We start from the raw sequence: 23,178 nt of genomic DNA, 5'->3' as shown, positions 1-23,178 counted from the left end.
TGCAGGTCATTTTCTAAGTAATAAATCACTGCTCTGCCTCGTGAAGATTTCACTCTGGCATTAAAGCTGAAGAGGAATGTTAAACAAAAGAAGGGAAAAAAAGAGACTTCAGAGTCTCTTTAAATCCTTTTTAGGGAATATCTTTATAAAGACTAAAAGCCTTGCTGAGAATCCCCTATGAAGAGATGGGCTAGTCCAAAACCTGTCGCTTCTGTCAAATTTCTACTACCTACTGTAAGTTGCCACATAGAAGAAAAAAGTAATAAGGAGAAAAGTAATTTATGGCTCATTTTACTTTGGAATAAATGAACTTCTTATTTGTCTATGTTTGCACATATTTTAAATTTTACAATTTTTCGCCATAGCGCCCCTTTAGAAAAATGTTTTATAATTCAGACCACACTGGTCTTTTCTCTGCTGGTTAATTTTCCTTCATATTAACATTTTAAAATTAGTAATATATAAATTTAAAAGATGGGAATAAAGTTTAGAGTGAATCAAACAAATTTTTTAGTAGAGAAATATATATATTTACATAGAAAGAGGGACAAAGTCCAGAAAGAGGGACAAAGTCCAGAAAAAGGGACAAATAAGGAGGAAAGAGGCAAAGGGCTTCCAAAGAGGGACTGGCCCTCCAAAAGAGGGACAGTTGGGAGCTATGTAAACATGCTGCTCAAATGCGCACAGCAATGTGTACTGTGGGGACAGGGTGTTAGACGATTCCTCCATGCGTGCGAAAAGTATCTGCAGCCAGTGACCTACAGGCAAATGTATATATTGGTATGAGAGGTGGAGGTGGCTGGATAGTGTACTGGTTAAGGGCTCTGCCTTTGACATAGGAGACCAGGGTTCGAATCCTGACTAGGTGTCAAGTACCTATTCAGTAAGGAGTTCAAGGCAAGAATCCCCAACACTGCAGGGTGGCAACTTGAGCGCATCCCAGTGGCTGCAGCTCTTGAGCTCTTTCAGTCCGACAGGAGAAAAGCGCTATACAAATGTTCGGATTATTATTATTATTATATATTAAACAGTCATATGTACAAACATAACATGCATGCTAATGCATGAGAACCTGTGGCAGGGAGGCCTCATTGTCAGTCATGTCTATTAATAGCGACACTTGCATTATACAGCTCAGGAGAGCTCCCTGCACTCAGTTATAGAAGCTGGAGGCACAGCTAGATAACTCCATTTCTTTGAAGTTCTCTGGCTGGTAACACACTCTGATCTTCCATATGGCTCTGCTCAGTGTGAATGATAATGACTGCGAGCTTACAGTGGGAGGTTCCATTCCATGGAGAAGGGGGGAGAAGGGTCAGAAGAGTGAAATAGTGTTGGGGGCATTATTTGCTTAATAGGGTACAGATATGTAAACAGCCGCTGAAAAACAAGGTCTCCTGGGAGGCCAGAGCAAGTGGAGAGCGATAAAGTACAGTGGGTCAGAATTCAGAGGAATTAACATGTTGTTATGCTGTTACAACAGATACTCTTTGGGACTATATGCAAGAAGTTTAGAATCAGGATGATGTAATTTGTGACTATATGAAATTGGTAATGGGAAATTGGCAGGGTCCTCCTTCCCTAGTGTTTTCTACACGGCCGTTTGCTCCTTTCCTATGACAGCCTCGTACTTGTATTACTGGGCCTACCTAACCAATCCAAAATCACATGATTTCAGAATCAGAATCATTTATTATGCCAAGCATGTCTGGAATTGAGTTTGGCACAATACATAGCTCAAGTAGTAGAGGGTGGTAGATAGATAGGTAGGCGCACAAACATGCAGTTTACAATAAGCAAATATGACAATATGATAATACATTATGCAAAACAATCCCTGACTATGTCACAAAAACTCCATTTGTAGGCAGGTTAGATTAGAAACAAGAAACACACCTGTGGCCACAGCTCAAGGGGGGAGTGTTAGGAGGGAGTTCAAGAGATTGACAGTAGAGGGGAAGAAAGAGTTCCTGTACATACCAGTGCTGGTGGAGAAGGCCCTGATGGAAGCAGACTAAAGAATCGATGGCCTGGGTGAGAGGGATTGTTGGCAATCCTCAGCGCTCTGGAATGCAGTCTGGTGTTGTATAAGAGGGCAAGTGAGGAGAGTGTCACGGAACAGCTGTGAAAAAGCGCAATCGCAATTGTTTTTTTGCACGATTGTGGTTAACAATACAATCCAAATTGTATGTGTAGGTCCTAGCAGACTGCAGAGCCTTGAGGGCTCCCTTTCTTTGTAGCTGAGAAGCAGAGCTTTCTTTTCATAAAGTCAGGCTTGTTTTTTTAATTTACTGGTTCAAAAGGAGTTCCTTCATCAGCAGTGAAACCCAGGTGTGAATTTCTGAGCTGAAAAGAAGAGTCATTTGGGCCAGGGCTGAAACAAGCTTTCCACTCAGCATGAGTGAGACAGGCTGGCACCATTGTCAGATATAACATAAAGGTAGTATATGATTTTTGCTTATTTACGGAATACCGTACCTAGGACAGTTATGGGAGTTATATCATTTGATTTGTGGTGTCTTGCTCAATACCAGTATTGAGGGGCAGGGGTACGCCACAACCAAGTTATTAAACTTCTCAGGAACTGGACCTCCTACCGTAGCCAAGTCTGATGTCATAGGAACTGTCGTATTCTGAGGATTATGAATCTGTCATCGGCACAAATATGGAATTTATCATTTTTGGCTTAGTGTTCCACAGTTAAACCTAAAAAATCTCTCTCCAAGGAGATGGACTGTGATTGGTTTGTAAACCGGAGTGGGCAGGCTTGGTCCCACCCCAAAACTAGCTTAAATATAACCAGGATGCATACAGGGAGGGGCAGTCCTCCATGTTAACAATGTAACTAGAGCAGGCATGGGCAAACTTGGCCCTCCAGCTGTTAAGGAACTACAAGTCCCACAATGCATTGCAGGAGTCTGACAGCCACAGTCATGACTCATAAAGGGAAATGCATTGTGGAACTTCCGTAACAGCTAGAGGGCCGAGTTTGCCCATGCCTGAACTAATGCATGCTACTGGCCTGAGGACTGAGCCAGTGGCCATCTTGCTTGAAGTTTGGTCTGAGACAAAGGATTTTAACTTGTTCCACAAGCGGACATATTTCATTTGAAACTTAAGTATTCGTTTATTTCTTTCCCTTTTTATTTTACACTGGGTTATCATTGTCTAAATTGTTACTTTTAATGATTTTCTGTATATATTAATTATTTACAGGTATATTGCATTTATTAACCCTCCTGGTGGTTAATTTTTTCTGCAAAATAGGCAGAAATCCATTTAAAAAAAAATAAAAATGTTGGTTTCATGTAAAGCTACCAGAGTGGTAGCTACATGAAACACCACTAGAGGGCGCATGTGTCCCTCTAGTGCGATCGTCGCCGGCATCAATAGCAAACAGGGGAACGCGTATATAACGCGTTCCCCTGTTTGGCTTCTTCTGTCGCCATGGCATCGATCGGAATGATGTCATGGACGTCAGTCGACGTCCAGACGTCAGACGCCTCCGATCCAGCCCATAGCGCTGCCTGGAACTCATTGGTCCGGGCAGCGCAGGGCTCTGGTGGGGGCCTCTTCCGCCGCTGCGTGCGCGATAGCCGCAGGGCGGCGGCGATCAAGCTGTGCGTGCGGCTAGAAAAAGTCCTAGCTGCGCGCACAGCACATTGAATGGTGCGAATCGCCCCACCAGGGGCTGAGATAGCCTCCTGCGCGGCATAGCCCGAGCTCAGCTCGGGCTTACCGCCAGGAAGGTTAATAAAAAGATTCCTAAAGTAATTTATTTCTCCGCTACACCTACTATTCAGCCACACGGAACGAATCTTAGCTTTCCGAAGAGTTGCTACTACTGTTTATAAAGCCAGATAAAATAAAATGTGTTTTAACTGTTTTTATCAGCAGGTCTTAGAGTAGGTCCTCTGTCCTTCTACAGAGGTGGTGGCAGCTTTGTACCCTGAAATAGTGTGTAATTTGTGTTACTGTAACTCGCAAGCTCCCTGCTAGCCTGTCTGTGGCCAAATTCCAACGGTTTCAGCTCATCGATTGCGTCCAAGAGGTTGGACAGTCTGTGGGTTGAAATACATTGGACAGCACTGAGCGGTCCGGCCACTAGAAGGCCTGTGATAGGGAGGGGTCTCCCAATGATCTTCTTCACCAACCTGATGACCTACTGTAGTTTGTGTCGGTCACTGGCGGTGGCACCAGTATATCAGACCAAGATGGAAGAGCAGAGGATCGATTCAATGGTGGCGGAGTAAAAACTTGTCAGAATCTCCTGGGCCATGCCGAACTTCCTCAGTTGGCGGAGGAAGAAAAGTCTCTGCTGGGTGGCAGTGGTGTTGGACTTTCACCTGAGATCGCTGGAGATGGTTGTGCCCAGGAGGCGGGCGCAGGATACTCTAGCCACCTCAGTTCCGTCAATAGAGATTGGAGGTGGGAGCAGACTTCCTGAAGTTGATGATCAGATCGACAGTTTTGGTATTGGTGAGCACCAGCCTGTTCTCCTTGCACCAGCAGCAAATTCTCTCCACCTGCTGACAGTACCCCTGAACGCAATCCTTGGTGACAAAGCTGACAATGGTGGAGAGGCAGTGGCGTACCTAGGGCATTTGACACCCGGTGCTAGGTATTGAAAGACACCCCCCCCCCACCCACGGTCCACCACCTGCGGCGCGCGAAAAAATGGGCGTGGCTATGACCGGATGGGGCGGAGCTAATTTAAAAGTGCACCCAAGTTTTAGTCAACCTTTCTCCAGAAAATTCACATCATTGCGCAGCTTTTCTCCAGAAAATACACAAAATGTCAGAAGCTTTCAACATAAAATACACGTAATGCGAGAACATTTCACCAGACATTACACGTTATGTGAGCAGATTTCACAAGAAAATACATTCAATCATGTCGGCAGATTTGACCAGAAAAAAATCATTCAATCTTGCGGTAGATTTGACCAGAACATACACAATGTCAGCACCAGATTTCACCACAAAATACACAATATCGGTAGTTAAACTGACCACAAAATACACAATGACGGTAGTTAAACTGACCACAAAATACACAATGTCGGTAGCAGATCTGACCACAAAATACACAATATCGGTAGCAGATTTGAGTGTTGGCAAGCTGATAGCCTGGTGGGAAGGTGGTTAAGGGTGAGCAGCCTGATTGCCTAGTGGGTAGGTGGGCAGCCTGCTGGGTAGCAGTGGTGGGTAGGGGGGCAGCAGTGGTGGGTAGGTGGGCAGCCTGCTGAGTAGCCTGGTGGGTAGGTGGGCAGCAGTGGTGGGTAGGTGGGTAGCATGGTGGGTAGCCTGGTGGGTAGGGGGGCAGCAGTGGTGGGTAGGTGGGCAGCCTGCTGGGTAGCAGTGGTGGGTAGGTGGGCAGCCTGCTGGGTAGCAGTGGTGGGTAGGTGGGCAGCAGTGGTGGGTAGGTGGGCAGCCTGCTGGGTAGCCTGGTGGGTAGGTGGGCAGCCTGCTGGGTAGCAGTGGTGGGTAGGTGGGCAGCAGTGGTGGGTAGGTGGGCAGCCTGCTGGGTAGCCTGGTGGGTAGGTGGGCAGCCTGCTGGGTAGCCTGGTGGGTAGGTGGGCAGCAGTGGTGGGTAGGTGGGCAGCAGTGGTGCGTAGGTGGGTAGCAGTGGTGGGTAGGTGGGCAGCAGTGGTGCGTAGGTGGGCAGCAGCGGTGGGTAGGTGGGCAGCAGTGGTGGGTAGCCTGGTGGGTAGGTGGGCAGCCTGCTGGGTAGCCTGGTGGGTAGGTGGGCAGCAGTGGTGGGTAGGTGGGCAGCAGTGGTGGGTAGCCTGGTGGGTAGGTGGGCAGCAGTGGTGGGTAGGTGGGCAGCAGCGGTGGATAGGTGGGCAGCAGTGGTGGATAGGTGGGCAGCAGTGGTGGGTAGGTGGGCAGCAGTGGTGGGTAGGTGGGCAGCAGTGGTGGGTAGCCTGCTGGGTAGCCTGGTGGGTAGGTAGGCAGCAGTGGTGGGTAGATGGGCAGCCTGCTGGGTAGCCTGGTGGGTAGGTGGGCAGCAGTGGTGGGTAGGTGGGCAGCAGTGGTGGGTAGGTGGGCAGCAGTGGTGCGTAGGTGGGTAGCAGTGGTGGGTAGGTGGGCAGCAGTGGTGGGTAGCCTGGTGGGTAGATGGGCAGCCTGCTGGGTAGCCTGGTGGGTAGGAGGGCAGCAGTGGTGGGTATGTGGGCTGCAGCGGTGGGTAGGTGGGCAGCAGCGGTGGGTAGGTGGGCAGCAGCGGTGGGTAGCCTGGTGGGTAGGTGGGCAGCCTGCTGGGTAGCCTGGTGGGTAGGTGGGCAGCAGTGGTGGGTAGGTGGGCAGCAGTGGTGGGTAGCCTGGTGGGTAGGTGGGCAGCAGTGGTGGGTAGGTGGGCAGCAGCGGTGGGTAGGTGGGCAGCAGTGGTGGATAGGTGGGCAGCAGTGGTGGGTAGGTGGGCAGCAGTGGTGGGTAGGTGGGCAGCAGTGGTGGGTAGCCTGCTGGGTAGCCTGGTGGGTAGGTAGGCAGCAGTGGTGGGTAGATGGGCAGCCTGCTGGGTAGCCTGGTGGGTAGGTGGGCAGCAGTGGTGGGCAGCAGTGGTGGGTAGCCTGCTGGGTAGCCTAGTGGGTAGGTGGGCAGCAGTGGTGGGTAGGTGGGCGGCAGTGGTGGGTAGGTGGGCAGCAGCGGTGGGTAGCCTGGTGGGTAGGTGGGCAGCAGTGGTGGGTAGGTGGGCAGCAGCGGTGGGTAGGTGGGCAGCAGTGGTGGGTAGGTGGGCAGCAGTGGTGGGTAGCCTGCTAGCAGTGGTGGGCAGGTGGGCAGCAGCGGTGGGCAGGTGGGCAGCAGCGGTGGGTAGGTGGGCAGCAGCAGTGGGTAGCCTGGTGGGTAGGTGGGCAGCAGTGGTGGGTAGGTGGGCAGCAGCCAGGGGCGTAGCAATAGGGGTTGCAGAGGTTGCGACCGCATCCGGGCCCTTGGGCCAGAGGGGCCCCGAAGGGCCCTCCCTCAACTGCAGTATTAGCTCTCTATTAGTCCTGTGCTCATAATAATCACTTCTGTAGATACTTTGAATAGTGGTAATTATTAACAAACTGTTCCCCACCCCCTTCTTGCACCTCCAACACTGTAGTTGCCATTGGCAGGTTTTGGTGCGCCGTATCAATTGTTATGTATAGAGTACTTGGGGGGCCCCATTGCAAAACTTGCATCGGGGCCCACCGCTCCTTAGTTACGCCACTGGCAGCAGCGGTGGGTAGCCTGGTGGGTAGGTGGGCAGCAGTGGTGGGTAGGTGGTGGGCAGCAGCGGTGGGTAGGTGGGCAGCAGCGGTGGGTGGCCGGGCCGGTGCACCTGTAAAAGAAAAAAAACCCATTCACTTACCTGCAGATGAAACCTCTCTTCCGAATCCCAGGCAGCCTCCGCAGCTCCTCTTGAATGTCCCGCGCCGTCTCCTGCTGCGTCATCAGTGCAGGGCTACGGGAAGATGGCCACCGAAGCCCGCACTGGAGACAAAAATAGACGGCAAGATGGCATCGGCGGCCATCTTGCCGTCTATTTTTGTCTCCAGTGCGGGCTTCGGCGGCCATCTTCCCGTAGCCCTGCTCGGGTAAACTGAGGTCGGCTATCAGCCGCCCTGTCAGTGCCCGTTGCCGGCGCCCGTGGAGGGGAAGCGCCGAAGGAGGGGACCCAGGTGAGGGAGATGTGGGGGGGTATTTCCCCCCTCCCCGCTGACGCTGCCACCCCTCCTTCAGCGCTGCTTCCCCTCCTGTGTCATCAAGGCTTCTGGGGAGGCCTTGATGACACCCCCCCTGGAGCTGACACCCGGAGCGGAGCGCTCCTGGCCGCCCCATGGTAGGGACGCCACTGTGGAGAGGTCCGCAAACTTGATGACCTTGACAGAGTCTGCCAAAGTATTGATATGAACTCATACAAGATGCAGTGCCAGTGAGTGTTGTGGGGTGGATGCAAGGCAAAACACAGGCTGATGTTCTGTCTATGGGCCTTTTTGAAGTGATTTTTCAGAGCGATTCTAGGCATGTGCCTAGCGATTTTCTAATCATGCCTAGTGATTATTGGAGCGTTTTGGTGTAACATTTTTTATTTTTTGTTACCGTAGAGCTGGATCTGAACAGCTTCTGTAACAAAAATGCTTGGAAAATTGCTCTATTCTAGCGCTTTGAAGAAAAACGAATGCTAATAGAAAGGACCAGTGTAGTTTAAATCATTAAACGATAGCTTTTGATTTTGAATTCTTTGTAATCTGCATGGCGAGGGGTGTGATGGGGAGGGGGGTAGAGGTGTGGCAGGGGCGTGTCTTAAAGTGTCCTTCTTTCTTATCTTATAAAAAGTTGGGAGGTATGCAAAAAGTGGAATGCTGCGTAATGAGCATATGTGAGCTTTCGCCTCGTGGCACTTGTATCAGATGGTGCCCACCTACGATAGTACCGGTAAAATTGTTGCCTGCACGTGGCAAATTTTACCAGCCTTTTGTGCCTCAGGCCCGAGAGCTGTTCCGAACTGATGCTGTGCTGAAACGTACTTCACGTGAAACCTGTAAAAAGTCTTGCTGCAGAGTTACAAGGGACTGGTGATAGACCATACATCTTCAGTAATCTGCAGAGGCCTGAAGTGCCGTGTTTATCTTCATTCAGGTGAAAAGTTAATCCAGGGAAAGACACTAAAAGACAAATATAATCCCACTACATTCAGGACAATCATTCTGCTGGCTGTCACGCAGAGTGAAGGAGGGGGGGCAGGTTTGGCTCTCAAGGAGGGAGCCCCATGCCAATATCACTGGGAACCCTGTGGGTTGTTGATATGCTTCTGCAGGAAGCTGGCATTTCTAAAATGGAAATAAAGATGGCAGTTGTTTCATTTATTTTATAAACCTGCAAAGTATTTGTATCTCTGCCTCCCTGGCCCTGCGTTACCCGGCTTGCGATTGATAATAATAAAAGTACTTCCTATCAATCAGTGTACAACTCTGGTGGTTCAAGAGAAACCGAGATGGGTTCTAATAATCCTATTAGCACACAGAGGCTGGGTCTGCATATAATGTCCAGCCTCTGTTGCTATACCGTCTCCCCCCAGGCCCCCCTGCGCTCTGCTGTGCCCCATAAACCACACAGCTGTGCTAGCGACATGCAGCGTGTCGATAGCCGCTGTAATGTCTGATCGTGCTGCCCGGAAGCTCTCTTCCACACTGAGTAGCACGCATGCTCAGTGTGAAGTTAATGATGCTGCTGGAGATAAAATACGAAATATCTCCGCTCCCACACCTCTTACACTCCCCAAATTTCCAGGGTAGGGAGGGGACCCCCCGAACGACCTTTATGCCAAATTGCAGCCCCCGAGACCCGCTGGTTCAGGAGATAGATTAGAGAAATCTATCTCGGGAACCAGCGGGTCTCGGCCTCGGGGGCTGCAATTTGGTATAGAGGTAGTTCGGGGGGTCCCCTCTCTACCCTGAAAATTTGGGGAGTGTAAGAGGTGTGAGAGTGGAGATATTTAGTATTTTACCTCCAGCGGCATCATTCTATAGGAAATGTGGCCGCACAGTCTCCTACTGCGCATGCGGGGCAGCGCAAATCCACAGGCAGCGTAATCAGACACAACACCGGCTTTTTACATTTGCACTGTCACTCTTGCCGCTCCCCCGCTCTTCTATGTCGCTGCTCCCCGCCTGCGTCCCTTCCCTCCAATCAGCGGAGAATGAAGGGACGCAGGCGGGGAGCGGCGACATAGAGGAGGCGGGGGAGCGCCGCTGAATGGCAGTGCAAATGTAAACAGCCGGCAAGCGATATCGCTAGCACGGCTGTGGTATTTATGGGGCACAGCAGAGTGCAGGGGGGACCTGGGGGAGACGGTATAGCAACAGAGGCTGGGCATTATGTGCAGACCCAGCCTCTGTGTGCTAATAGGATTATTAGAACCCACCTTGGTTTCTCTTTTTAAAGGACCACTATAGCGAAAAAAGTAAGCGGTTAATATCTGACAGAACCCATAGGTTTTGGACTAGTCCATCTCCTCATGGTAGATTCTCAAAGTTTTTTTTTGTTTTGTTTTCAAAAGCATTATCTGAACAGCAGTTGCTAAGTATAAAAGGTGGCCACACACCATACACATTTTTAAATATCTATTCAATTCAAGAATTGCAATCAATTTTTCTAACTGATTGTAACAATTCAAAAATCTGACCAATGTACCACATACCTATGTTCAATCTTTCCCTAATCATGAATAAAATAAATTGAAAGCTCAGAAAAAAATTGATTGGAACTGTACATCAAGTAATTGACAACCCATCACACACCATACAATTTTTGGTAAAGTTGGTCTGAAATTTCCACCATATCCAATATCCAAAAATAAAAAACGGGAAATTCGATCCAATTTATCGATCCAAAACAAAAGAAAAGCTCTCGATTTTTCAGAACAACCTATCGAAATTATCGAATTGGTGAGAAATTGGAGATTTTAAATGTATGGTGTGTGGCCACCTTAACTCCTAACTGCCAAAATTGTAAGATACCAACAACAACACACTGTTTTGGCAGTTAGCCATAGCAACTGCCGTTCAGGAAACGCTTTTCAAAACAAAGAAAACCCTGAGAATCCCCATGAAGAGATGGACTAGTTAGATTTTAACTGCTTCATTTTTTCGCTGTAGTGGTCCTTTAACTGATAGATGACTAGATCTTTTGACTTACTAACTGCCACTTCCGTTTCTGTTTGCGGCTATGGCTACTTGCGGATACTGTACACTATATGATGTACACTGGTGTGCTCACAGCTTATACTGTGCAGATAGGCTGTTCCCATCGCAGTGTCTGTCGCCTCTTTCTCACTACGCACTGTTGTACTTCTGGTCCACCGTCAGTTGGGACAAGTGCCACAGTACTGAAGGGGGTCCTGACAAAAGCATAATCAGCTACTGCCCCATTGAAGATTCATTGGGTTAACACAGACTTAAAGCAGTAGGATTAGCCATACTATGCCAGGGAAAAACACACATATACAAGTAGATAAATACTTGATCTACTTACATAACACATGTATTGTACTGTCCACGTTTTGATTTCAGTGAATTTTATATAGTAAATGAAGAGAATTCTTTTCCTGGTGGGAACCATGTTTTTGCCCACAGTTTGAGGCCAAATCCTGATGTCATTTCTGCCCTTAACTTTTTTTTTTTCCTCCTCCAATCGCTGAGTCACCTCAGCTTTGCTTGTAAACACAAGTGAGCAGAGGATCGTGTTTCAGATAGGCAGCTAGGCAGGGAAATAAATGAAAGAGGAGGAATATGTTATATATAAAAAGAACCCCCAGCATGCAACTGTTTGGCACTGACTATTAAAAGGCCAGTACTCCTAAAGTATGAGATAACTCTAAACCAGAACAGCAGAAAAAGTTCTGAAAGTTTTGCATGCAGGATTAGCATCTTTATCACGTAATACACTCAGACCAGTTGCTGTTGAAATTTGATTTTTATGGTGACAATCCCGCTTTAACAGGAATCTGAGTGGTGGACCAATAGGATCCTCTCTGGGGAGGGAGGATTCCCATTGGTCTGTTCCAGTCCAATAAGGAGCTGCAGTGGTTTATGCTTCTGCTAGGGTTAATGGTCAGTGGCAGTTGCCGACCCAAGCAGCTGCAGTGATACAAAAGAAGGTGGCAGAAGGTGAAGATGTCAGAAAAACAAGAGTGCAGGAACAGCCTAGTGAGAATGGAAACAGTCAATTCCTATTGGTTGCCGTTATTTTCATTGGCATACGCAGCATATGCAGTGTCCAGAAAAATCCTGCAGGATTGCAAATCGGGAATGTAGACAGTTCCCTATTGGTGCGATCTGGCAATCCTCCTTAGGCAGCTCTCAGTATCCACTAGAGAAAGTAAAAACATGCAAAAGTGAGAGCACTCTGAGTGACAAATAGGAGCATCCACCCTGACAAAGACAGGTCTCACCTGTTCGGAAGTGGCTGCTCGTACGACACAGCCTCTGATAGATAGCGTTTGTCCCTTTAAGGGCCAGGGACCAGGCTCATGATCCAGCTCCAGGCGGGGAATCCGGAGGGCCATCAGGGAGTCACGTTCTAAGTTTGGACACTTCCAGAGAGGCTGTAGGCAGGCCAAACGGTAGATCCAGGCGCGCGCTCACCTCGCAAGTCCACACGGGAGGCAGCGGCGTCTATGCGATGTCAGTTGCGTAAGATGTTGTGGAATTGAGTGGTATCGCACAGCTAGCAGATATAACCACAGTGACTTTCCGCAAATAAAATAGAAAGTAGTGAGGTAATAAGGTATAAAAAGGGGATTATTAGTAAAAACTATGCGTTTCTCAGAGAAAACGTTCTCGGTTTCATCAGGCTAATATAGATCCTGCAGGATGGGATTTTTGATATGCCGTTTCTGCGTCGTGTGAATCAGACTACATTAGTCCGTTTTGTCGCAGCAAGCTGGAGTGAAGATTTCCACACATAGTAAACTCTAATTCTCCACTCAACTGTGGGGATGAGCCATTTATTCTGCACTCTTTATAGAGAAGCTTGTGACCTATTTGATCAGGTGACTGTATGTCCTGGAATTGGTTGCAATGATGTGATCCAGTGTCACTCTGCACAGGCGAAACAATACGCATATCTTCCAACTTTTGGAGCCAGGAAAAAGGACACTAAACCCCATCCCTGTCACACCTTTAGCTATGCAATCTCCTCCTCCCCATAAAGCTTCCCTGGTTTTTAGTAGTTCCCCCTCCCCCCATAAAGCTTCCCTGGTGTTTAGTGGTTCCCCTCCCCCAATAAAGTTTCCCTGGCGGTGTTAGTGGCCCCCATCCTGTGCCCCCTCAGCATATAATGCAGAGTATGTGCAAATGGAAGCCCAAACATCCCGCTTTGCCCGGGACTGTCTAGGGTTGGGAGATATGGTTCCATGGCAGACCCCTGTGTTCCATAACATGCCCCTCCCATCCACCATCCTGTACCCTTGCCCCACGATATAATGCAGTATATGTGCGAGTGGAAGCACTGTGTCTCTCAATGACTCCAGCGATGTGCATCCTACTGTCATCGATCAATTCTCCCTCTAGTGTTGACTTCTCCTCCTGCATCACATGATTACACACGAGGTTAGGAGAAGGAGAGGCTGGGCACTAGAGGGAGAGGTGAGTGGTGACAGTAGGGCACACATCGCTAGACTCAGGCACAGCAAGTAAGAGACGCAGTGCTTCCGCTCACACATACTCTGCATTATATGCTGGGGGAATGGGTACAGAATGATGCATGGGAAGGGTACGTGCCGGGACACGGGGGACTGCCATGGGACCATACCTCCCAACCCTAGACGGCCCCTGTTAAAGCAGAATGGTTGGATGGTATGCAATACATAATCACGATTGTAATCAGCCATTCAGAGGATTCCAAGTCAGTCTCCCCATTAATTCAATCACATATTTCCCCAAGAATTTAGGTGGAAGAAACTGACCATAATTACTTATTCACTGACTAATGTGTTCCAGCTCTGCAGAATACCTCTTTACCCTAGATCAGTGATGGCAGGGAACGCACCTGTAAACATCAGTCTTATTCCTAACCAGGGCTGTCACATCTAAAGAGTACAGCAGGATTGGTAGCAGCAGGGTTAAATGTTGATGGACATATTGAAGAATTTGTCTTACCCATCTGGCCACCACTTCATGTTTCTTCTGCAATCCTTCACAGACAATATGGAAAGCATGAGGAGATTTATCTTGGCTGAGCTGAAAATGATAAACACATTGAAGCAAGATGAGACCTCGTGATGGGACAGAGAAGGCCAGGGCTTCATAGAGAGGACAACACAACACAGGCTCTGCCAGGGCTCGCAGCCTGCTGGATTGCGCAACACATTACACAAAAGCGCAGGCTGGAAGATCACAGCTCTTCAAAGCAAGGATTCTTTGCTTGTTTTTTGCCTTTCACTGTTATCTAGAACCTTCATCATTTTACACAAAGCAGGCACACCTTCTGGCCTCTAGAGGAATATCAAGGCTGCCATGGCTGATCTCCTTCTAAAAATGTTCTTTTCTTGGCTGCAATGAGGGGGCCCTTGGGCTAGAAATAGCTACTACACACGTCACCTCACCTAGAACAAGCATGCAGCTGTTGGGACAGTCAGCACATTGGCAGTGAGCGTCAGTGGAGATCTGTATGTTCATGGAGGACAAAGTCTAGGGTACCAGGACATCTGTGCCTATAGGCTCTTATGATATAAATTCAGGCACATTTGCACCATGTGATGTGTGTGGCTGTACAGCCATTACAGCAACTCAGAGTCGTCTGACCAGACAACAGCACATAACACATAACGTGAGGGTGCTCTACATATGACCTGTCTGACGACCACTTTTTTATATTGCCCTGTGAGGGGTTCTGTAAGATCCCGAAACATTGCCTGATGAATAAACTAACATTGGTTGATTGAGCTTTATTCAATAATTCAAAAGTGCAGAGATTTCAGTTTTTAAACATCTTTTATTAGATAAAGTAGATCAAAACAGTATAACAAAAGTGTAAAGTGAATAACGTGCACAGAGATATAAAGTACAGTATTCGGTCATAGGTCAGGTAAAAATTATGACACAGCAGTAAGTCATCTAGAGATACAAAAAAAGTTGAGCAGCTTTGAAATTGCGAGAAAACTACAATGAGCAACAAGGTATTGCCTGTATGCAGGAAAATTATATGAAGTTCAATAATTGCAGGTGGGAGGCAGGCCTGGATTTACCTCACAGGATCCTATAGGCACATACAGTATGTCCTGGCATTTTATTTTTTTATTTTATTTTTTTCACAAAAATGTCCTGGCATCTTAGACGTCGCCCTCCATGAACCTACAAACTGCATCACAAGTGTGCTGGCTGTCCCAGCTGTCACTTCTCCCTTACTTCCCCTGCCCAGCATAGGTAGTGACAGGTTCCCCTTCTCCCTTACTTCCCCTGCCCAACATAGGTAGTGACAGGTTCACCTTCTCCCTTACTTCCCCTGCCCAACATAGGTAGTGACAGATGTCCCTTAGTATTAGGTAGCCAGAAGTATCTTCAGTACTTCTAGTAGCTAGCGGTGCCCCCGACTGATGGGAGATCTCGTCAATGGAATGCCAAGAGCAGGGTGAGTAACCTCTCATTTACACTCTCCTCAGGACTCTGCACAGGGAAGGAGTGAGTGAGGTGCTTGGGGAGGGGAGTGAGCTGCCTTTCCCTCATCAGGGGCCTGTAGGCATGTGCCTACAGTGCCTTATAGTAAATCCGGCCCTGGTGGGAGGTAAATACAATACCAGGCTGGCCATCTTTAAAAAGTCACAATCCAACAGACAATCGAGACATGCTAGCCAACGAGAGCTGTGGGGGAACATCCTCGGTAATCTATTCAGAGTGACCAAGTCTGTAGAAAGATGTTTGTCTTGTCTTCCAGTTTTGCAATAATCTTTTTGGACACCATGGTCGAGTCAACACTGCTAATAGTGAGTGATTGAAACCGATTGGACTCTTGTTCGCCAGTCGGCTGCAATATGAGTCTTTGCTGCGTTAACGATATGCTGCATCAATTTGTGGTCCGGGAATCGGAAGGTCGCAGGCTTGTGGCTCAGCAGAAGAGACCATGAGATAATTTGGATATGAATGGGAAGTTTTCGTTCAGTAGGGGGAGGGGGGTTTGGTGAAAGAATTGATATTAGCCCCTTACGAAGTGGATCATGTGAGTATATGGCAAAAGTGCAGAGCTTTAACTTACTAAATATTTACTAATTATTTAAATCTGCGGGTACACCCATATTGACCTGAGTAATACAGCCAGGGATGAGCTGGGCGGAGGTGTAAGAGGCAAGAGCCTGGTGTGCACTCATGAGAGAGGCAGATCTGCCCATGTGTCCCACTCTCAGTGCAAACATGGCTGGGAACAATGGGGCAGCAGTGACACAGCCTAGCCATATGCTGATGTCCAGCTGTCAGTGAGCTGGCAAGAGTGAGGGGCTCGGGAGTGCTAGTGTGTGTGTCCAGATATGAAATCCCATAGATGGATGGAGGGGTGGGTTTGGTTTGATAATGAGCACCTTTCTTAGTCTGCCTGAGTAATGAGCAAGTTGTATCAGAGTCTAAAGCACAGGTGTTTAGGATGGACTGAGAATTGGAGAAATGTGTTCTACTTGAAGAACCACAACTTTCCTGATTCAATCCCATCAATTAATTTGAGCTTTGCTAAAAAATATTTGAAGCCCTTAAAAGAAGGGATGGAACACCTCTCCATGTCATCTGAGCAAGTGATGGCCGGAAGAGGGTACCTGAGGCCTGGGAAACAGCCGTCTGAAAGAAGGTGGGGGCACACTTTGGCATCCTTGCCTTGGGAGCTGCAGAACCTTGTGGCATCCCCAAATACTATATAGGAAAGTGCAGTTTACACTTACATACCTGAGATTGCTCACTAATAATACATCATGGTGAAGGAAAGAGAATGGGTAGGCGAATTTCAGTTGTTGGATTTTGTGAAAAATGTTGAAGCACATTAAAGGAGCTGCCAAGTCTACTAAAATGAGGAGTCTACTGGGTGGGAAGAGGCGCACCAATGTGAGTGTCAGAACACAATGTTGGTGTTGGTTAGGAACAATCTTACCTCAATGTGGAGGTTAAAGAGTAAATTTGTTGGACACCAATACAAACTATGGGTTTCTTCGGATTCACCCGAATCTTCAGGTTAATAACACAGCGTCTTATCTTCCCACAACATGAGTGAGGAGCAGGGATGAGCAACGGATAAAATCCGAGTATCGTCTTCATTCATCCGTCCCATGGCGCCTCCCACGCTGCGTTCCAAGCCACTGTAACGTGACTACAAACACTTCCTGCTTCCAAATTGAAGGAAGAAGTGTTTGTAGTCACGTGACACTGCTTGGAAAGCAACGTGGGAGGCGCCGTGGGACCAGTTAAAGAAGACGCCTGCTGGGTGAGTTAACCCCCCACGCACACACACGATCAGGTGCATTAATTAGGAGGATGAAATCCGAATCAAAGTCATTTGGATTTCATCTATTAGCATTCCGGAGATCATCAGTGGTAAGGAGCACCTGTACCTTATTAACCTGAAGATGCTGGTGAATTCTAAGAAATGCATGGTTTGTATTGGTGTCCAACAAATTTACTCTTTAACCTCCACAAGAGGTAAAGAGAACCCGAGGCGGTTTTTCTAAATCTGAATAGGACACAGAGGCATGTTCTGTGCACAATGACATGCCTCTGTGCCCTTCTGGTGCCGCCACCAGTCCCCCCTGCGCTCTGCTGTTCCCCCACTAAAATAGCGACAGGCTACCAACAATCTGCATGTCGCTAGCCTTCTGTTTACCTGCAGCTTGCCAATCACTATGTGCCTCCTCCATTTCATGGCTCCTGCCTCTGTCCCCTCGCTCTCGCCTCTGTAAGCTTCCTCCAATCGGAAGCTAAGCCGCGACCTGAAACTACTTCCTGGGTCGCGGCTTAGCTTCCGATTGGAGGAAGCTTACAGAGGCAGGGAGCGAGGGGACAGAGGCGGGAGCCATGAAATGAAGGAGAGAGAGGCACACCGTGATTGGCAAGTTGCAGGAAAAAAGAAGGCAAGTGGCAAGCAGATTGACACTAGCCTGTCGCTATTTTAAAGGGGGGACAGCAGAGCCCAGCGGGGACTGGCAGCAGCACCAGAAGGAAACACAGGCATGTAATTGGGCAGAGAATATGCCTCAGTGTCCTATTAAGATTTAGAAAATTTGCCTTGGCTTTTCTTTAAGACTGTTCCTTATGAACACCAACATTGTCTTCTGACACTCTCATTGGGGCCCCCCTCCCACCCAGTATAGTTTAATTCCCCTCTTAGGGGGTCATCCCTGCAGTCAATAATCAGTGGTTCCAGTAGATGCTTTTCAATTGGGGTGCGACCCAAGTCCGGAAGAGGACTTTCCATCCAAGTAGAGACGGATTTCTCTACATGTCCAATAGCAACCCATGTTTGTAAATCGTATTTTTCGTGGAATAATTTCTCTGATTTGTGACAATCCTTCACTATTGGTCTAGACAACTGGTCTGTTGTCTCTGTCTTTTACTCTTTCCGGTCACTGGAATTCCATATTGATCTCGCCAGACAAGACAGATACTACTAAGATGAGGAGTCAAACATTGGAATTTTCCACCAATAATCTTGGAACTGTGCACAGGATAAAGGTATGAGTGAGGAGAATAACTGCAAGTAAGTGGAGGCATGGCGGACATACATAACCTACAATCCCAACATTAAGTCCTCCCTAGTGGTCGCTGGATGAGTCATCAGCTGAGCCATATAGACATAGCTGCTCAGCATACCACTCGCTTTACTTTGCTTCATGGTGTCTGTCAGCTGCAGTCATCAGATGCTCATCTGACTAGGCTCCTCCCACACCAGACAGCATTGGTCTTGGCAAGCAATGTGTTAGCTTTTAATGCGTAGTATGTATATATTTCATCATTTTCAGAATCTGAGTGTACGTAGCCGAAGTATGGAAGCACTCCTGTTTTCACTGTACACAGTGTGTAACACCTGCTATCAAAGCTGCACTGCTGTACTGCCGTTACTTTAACTTCCATAATGACTTCCACCGACTGTTTCTGGGATGCATCTTGCTGGCATTCACTTCATATTTCACAAGAGATACATTCTATACCTATAAACTTCTGGCATGAAGGCTTACAATACTCCAGGGACGGAGAAACTCATCCTCTTACTGACAAGCCTCACAGGGTCATCAGTTTGCGCTTCACACAGACGGTGATGGTAAAATAGACATTTTCATCTGTGAAATAAATAGATATATATTTCTGGAAAAGCCTGAGTATGCAGGACATAAATGTAATTCCAGGTGACTTCACTGGAAAAATGGGTTACACATGTTTAACTGAATCCATGTGTGTTTTCCATGACACATCCTGGCTGCTCAGACATCACGTGCCGAGCTCAGATATCACTCACTGCAACCGTATATGCTATTACACTGCTGCGTTAATTTAGCATCTTATTTCACTGGAAATATCAATATTGGCTGCAGGTGTATAACTACAAATCATGGGCCATACCAGTACAGTGGCATAGGGGTTAGCGCTCTCGCCTTGCAGCGCTGGGTCCCCGGTTTGAATCCCAGCCAGGGCATTTTCTGCAAGGAGTTTGTATGTTCTCCGTGTCTGCGTGGGTTTTCTCCAGGCACTCCGGCTTCCTCCCACATTCCAAAAACATACAGATAAGTTTATTGGCTTGCCTCTAAAATTGGCCCTAAACTACGATACATGCACTACCCGATACATCCACATACATGAGCGTCCGCAGAAAATTTTCGGGGGGGGGGGGTGTTCAAAAATGGGGGGTGGAGGGCAAAAAATGGGCCATAAACCGCAATGTGGGAGTGGTCACAGGTGGAGCCAAATTTACACGAACTTACATAGTTACATAGTTATTTGGGTTGAAGAAAGACATACGTCCATCGAGTTCAACACCAGAGAACAAAGTACAACTCCAGCCTGCTCCCTCACATATCCCTGTTGATCCAGAGGAAGGCGAAAAAACCTTACAAGGCATGGTCCAATTAGCCCCAAAGGGGAAAAAAATTCCTTCCCGACTCCAGATGGCAATCAGATAAAATCCTTTTATCAACATCACAGGGCATTACCTAGTAATTGTAGCCATGGATGTCTTTCAACGCAAGGAAAGCATCTAAGCCCCCTTTAAATGCAGGTATAGAGTTTGCCATAACGACTTCCTGTGGGCCGTGGCAATGCATTCCACATCTTAATCACTCTTACTGTAAATAACCCTTTCCTAAATAAATGGCTAAAAGTTTTTCCTCCATGCGCAGATCATGTCCTCTAGTCCTTTGAGAAGGCCTAGAGACAAAAAGCTCATCCGCCAAGCTTTTATATTGCCCTCTGATGCATTTATAAATGTTAATTAGATCCCCTCTAAGGTGTCTTTTCTGTAGACTAAATAAACCCAGTTTATCTAACCTTTCTTGGTAAGTGAGACCTTCCATCCCTCGTATCAATTTTGTAGCTCGTCTCTGCACCTGCTCTAAAACTGCAATATCTTTCCTGTAATGTGGTGCCCAGAACTGAATTCCATATTCCAGATGTGGCCTTACTAGAGAGTTAAACAGGGGCAATATTATGCTAGCATCTCAAGTTTTTATTTCCCTTTCAATGCATCCCAAAATTTTGTTAAGAGTCAGAGTTTATGATTCTGCACAATTTTGTATCATCTGCAAAAATAGCAACATTGCTTTCTACTGCATCTACTAGGTCATTAATAAATAAATTGAAGAGCACTGGACCCAATAGAGACCCCTGTGGGACCCCACTGCTAACAATCACCCATTTTGAGTATGATCCATTGACCCCAACTCTGTTTTCTGTCCATTAGCCAGTTCCCTATCCATGCACACAGACTCTTCCCCAGTCCTTGCATCCTCAACTTTTGCACCAGACTTTTGTGGGGAACAGTGTCGAAGGCCTTTGCAAAGTCCAAGTATATCACATCGACAGCATTCCCAATATCCACATTAGCGTTCACTACCTCATAAAAGCTGAGCATGTTAGTCTAACAGGACCTGTCTTTAGTAAACTCATGCTGATGCTGTACGCCAATCCACTGGGACTCTGCCAGTTGAAAGAGAGTCACAAAAGATAAGATAAAGGGGTTTGTCTATAACTGAACTTAAATTCCCTTAGGACCTGCGGATGCATGCCATCCGGGTCTGGTGCCTTGTCTATTTTTAATTTATTTAGTCTTGCCTTCACTTCTTCCTGCGTTAAGTATTTAATATTACAATTGGGAGATTGAGACTCTTCAGCATCCGTAATTTGCAACAGTGCTGTTTCCTTTGTGAAGACCGAAGCAAAGAAAACATTTAATAACTCTGCCTTACCTTGGTCATCCACCATTGAGTTCCCACTCTCATCCTTTAGGAGTCCAATACAGTCAATCTTTCTTTTTTTAGAGTTGATGTACTTGTAAAACTTCTTTGGGTTAGAAATGATATCCCTAGCGATTTGATTCAGCCAGTCAGCGCAGTACGGCCGCATGCCGCTCCCACAGCCAGGAACATTCTGCACCTGCGCAATAGTGCTGCGCAGGTGTAGTATGCGCCCAGCGGCGGAGTGTGTGCATGCGCACTACCCCGACTGGCTCAAGTACCTGGACTCATAGCAGAAGATCGAGGTGGCGGAGGAGGACAGCGAGGGACTGATTAGCCTGAAGGGGGCTGGAGGAAGGCCATGTATGTATAAAACTTTAATTTCATCAGTCTCAGGTTTACTTTGTTACACAGTAGCACTATACTCTACATATGCACTCCCCACAGAGCTGCAGGGAATCCACTGAGAATGTTGAGCACATTGAACACAGAGGTGTTGTCTATCACCCATAACCCTGGTTCAGATTGTGCATAAAGAATGTGTAAGGCTGCTTTCACAGTGGGACGTTACAGGCGCACGTTAGTGCAGCCTGTAACGCACCCCCACCGCACAGCAATGAAAAATCAATGGGCTGTTCACAGTGCCCACGTTGCGTTACACAGTAATGCTTCACGTCAAGACAACGTACTGCATGCACGCGTTAGACTGTTTGCACATGCTCAGTACGGGTGTTTTTTTTTATTTTAGGGGCGGAGAGGAGGCGGGGAGAGGCCGCTACGTAGCCAGGCACATGGCTACTTGGCATTCACTGCACTTGCAGTGTTTACTGTTTGGAGCGGCCGCTGATTGGCTGGCGGGACCACGTGATGCGGAGAGCTCCGCTCACGTGGTCTCCGCAGCGCCTCCGACAGAGCAGGCGCACCAATAGCTGCTTGTAACGCGGCTCTTGGTAGCGTCCTGCTCCAACAGCACCAGGCGTTGCGTTAGGGGCACGTTATGTGCCCTATAACGTCCCCTAAACGCAACGTCCTGGTGTGTAAGTAGCCTAAAAGAGGAAGAATAGCCTCATTCTAATGCAGAGTACCTGCACATCACTCTTAAGCTCAACACACACCATACAATCTTGGTTGTACAGATTTACCAAATCTATGTAGTATAAGGGCCAACAGATTGAAAATACCTTGAATGATTGATTGGATAAGCTCTTCTACTACATGAAAGTGGTAAGATTGAACAACCAAGATTGTATGGTGTGTGTTGAGCCTTACATGTACGCAGTTATAGTGCCTAGGGCCTGATCCATGTTCAGATTGTGCATGAAGAATGTGTAATAGAGGAAGAATCCCCTCATTCCCCTGCAGAGTACCTGCACATCACTCTTGCATGTACCCACAGTCGCATTGCCTAGGGTCTGATAGATGTTCTTTGTTACTATCTTCTACAAGTACTCTTACCAAGGACTAGTTTTAGTCTATGACTAAAGTATTAGAGGCAGAAGATCAGCCAGCTAGCCAGTTAACTGGTATTGTTTAACCACTTGATGACCCACCCTTTACCCCCCCTTAAGGACCAGCGCTGTTTTGAGTGATCTGTGCTGGGTGGGCTCTGCAGCCCCCAGCACAGATCAGGTTGCAGGCAGAGAGATCAGATTGCCTCCCTTTTTTCCCCCCTATGGGGATGATGTGCAGGGGGGGGTCTGATCTCTCCTGCCTGCCTGGGTGTTGCGGGGGAGGGGGCACCTCAAAGCCCCCCTGCGCGGCGAAATCCTCCCCCTCCCTCTCCTACCTGGCCCCCCCCGGCGATCGAGGCTGCACAGGACGCTATCCGTCCTGTGCAGCCAGTGACGGGACGTCCCCTGTCACATGGCGGCGATCCCCGGCCGCTGATTGGCCGGGGATCGCCGATCTGCCTTACGGCGCTGCTGCGCAGCAGCGCCGTACAATGTAAGCAAAGCGGATTATTTCCGCTTGTGTTTACATTTAGCCTGCGAGCCGCCATCGGCGGCCCGCAGGCTATTCACGGAGCCCCCCGCCGTGATTTGACAGGAAGCAGCCGCTCGCGTGAGCGGCTGCTTCCTAATTAATCAGCCTGCAGCTGGCGACGCAGTACTGCGTCGCTGGTCCTGCAGCTGCCACTTTGCCGACGCACGGTATAAGCGTGCGGTCGGCAAGTGGTTAAAGGGGCACTATGGAGAAAAACTGTAAAATTTAAAATATGTGCAAACATAAACAAATAAGTACATTTTTTCCAGAGTAAAATGAGCCATAAATTACTTTTCTCCTATGTTGCTGTCACT

At 47.9% G+C, this 23,178-nt stretch overlaps 1 protein-coding gene across 2 annotated transcripts in view; it reads right to left on the bottom strand.

Annotated features, from left to right (window-relative positions):
- Positions 1-13,628: 13,628 nt before the first annotated feature.
- Positions 13,629-23,178, bottom strand: part of ELMOD3 (ELMO domain containing 3) — a 117,024-nt gene continuing 107,474 nt past the window's right edge. For both annotated transcript variants that reach the window (XR_011030215.1, XR_011030216.1), the window contains one exon: positions 13,629-13,709. The gene's annotated coding sequence lies outside the window, so the exon portion shown is untranslated. The remainder of the gene's footprint in view (positions 13,710-23,178) is intronic.

The sequence above is a fragment of the Hyperolius riggenbachi genome, chromosome 3 (assembly GCF_040937935.1).
Source record: "Hyperolius riggenbachi isolate aHypRig1 chromosome 3, aHypRig1.pri, whole genome shotgun sequence".
In the NCBI taxonomy this organism is placed as follows: domain Eukaryota; kingdom Metazoa; phylum Chordata; class Amphibia; order Anura; family Hyperoliidae; genus Hyperolius; species Hyperolius riggenbachi.
This window is presented reverse-complemented; position numbering and strand designations above follow the sequence as displayed.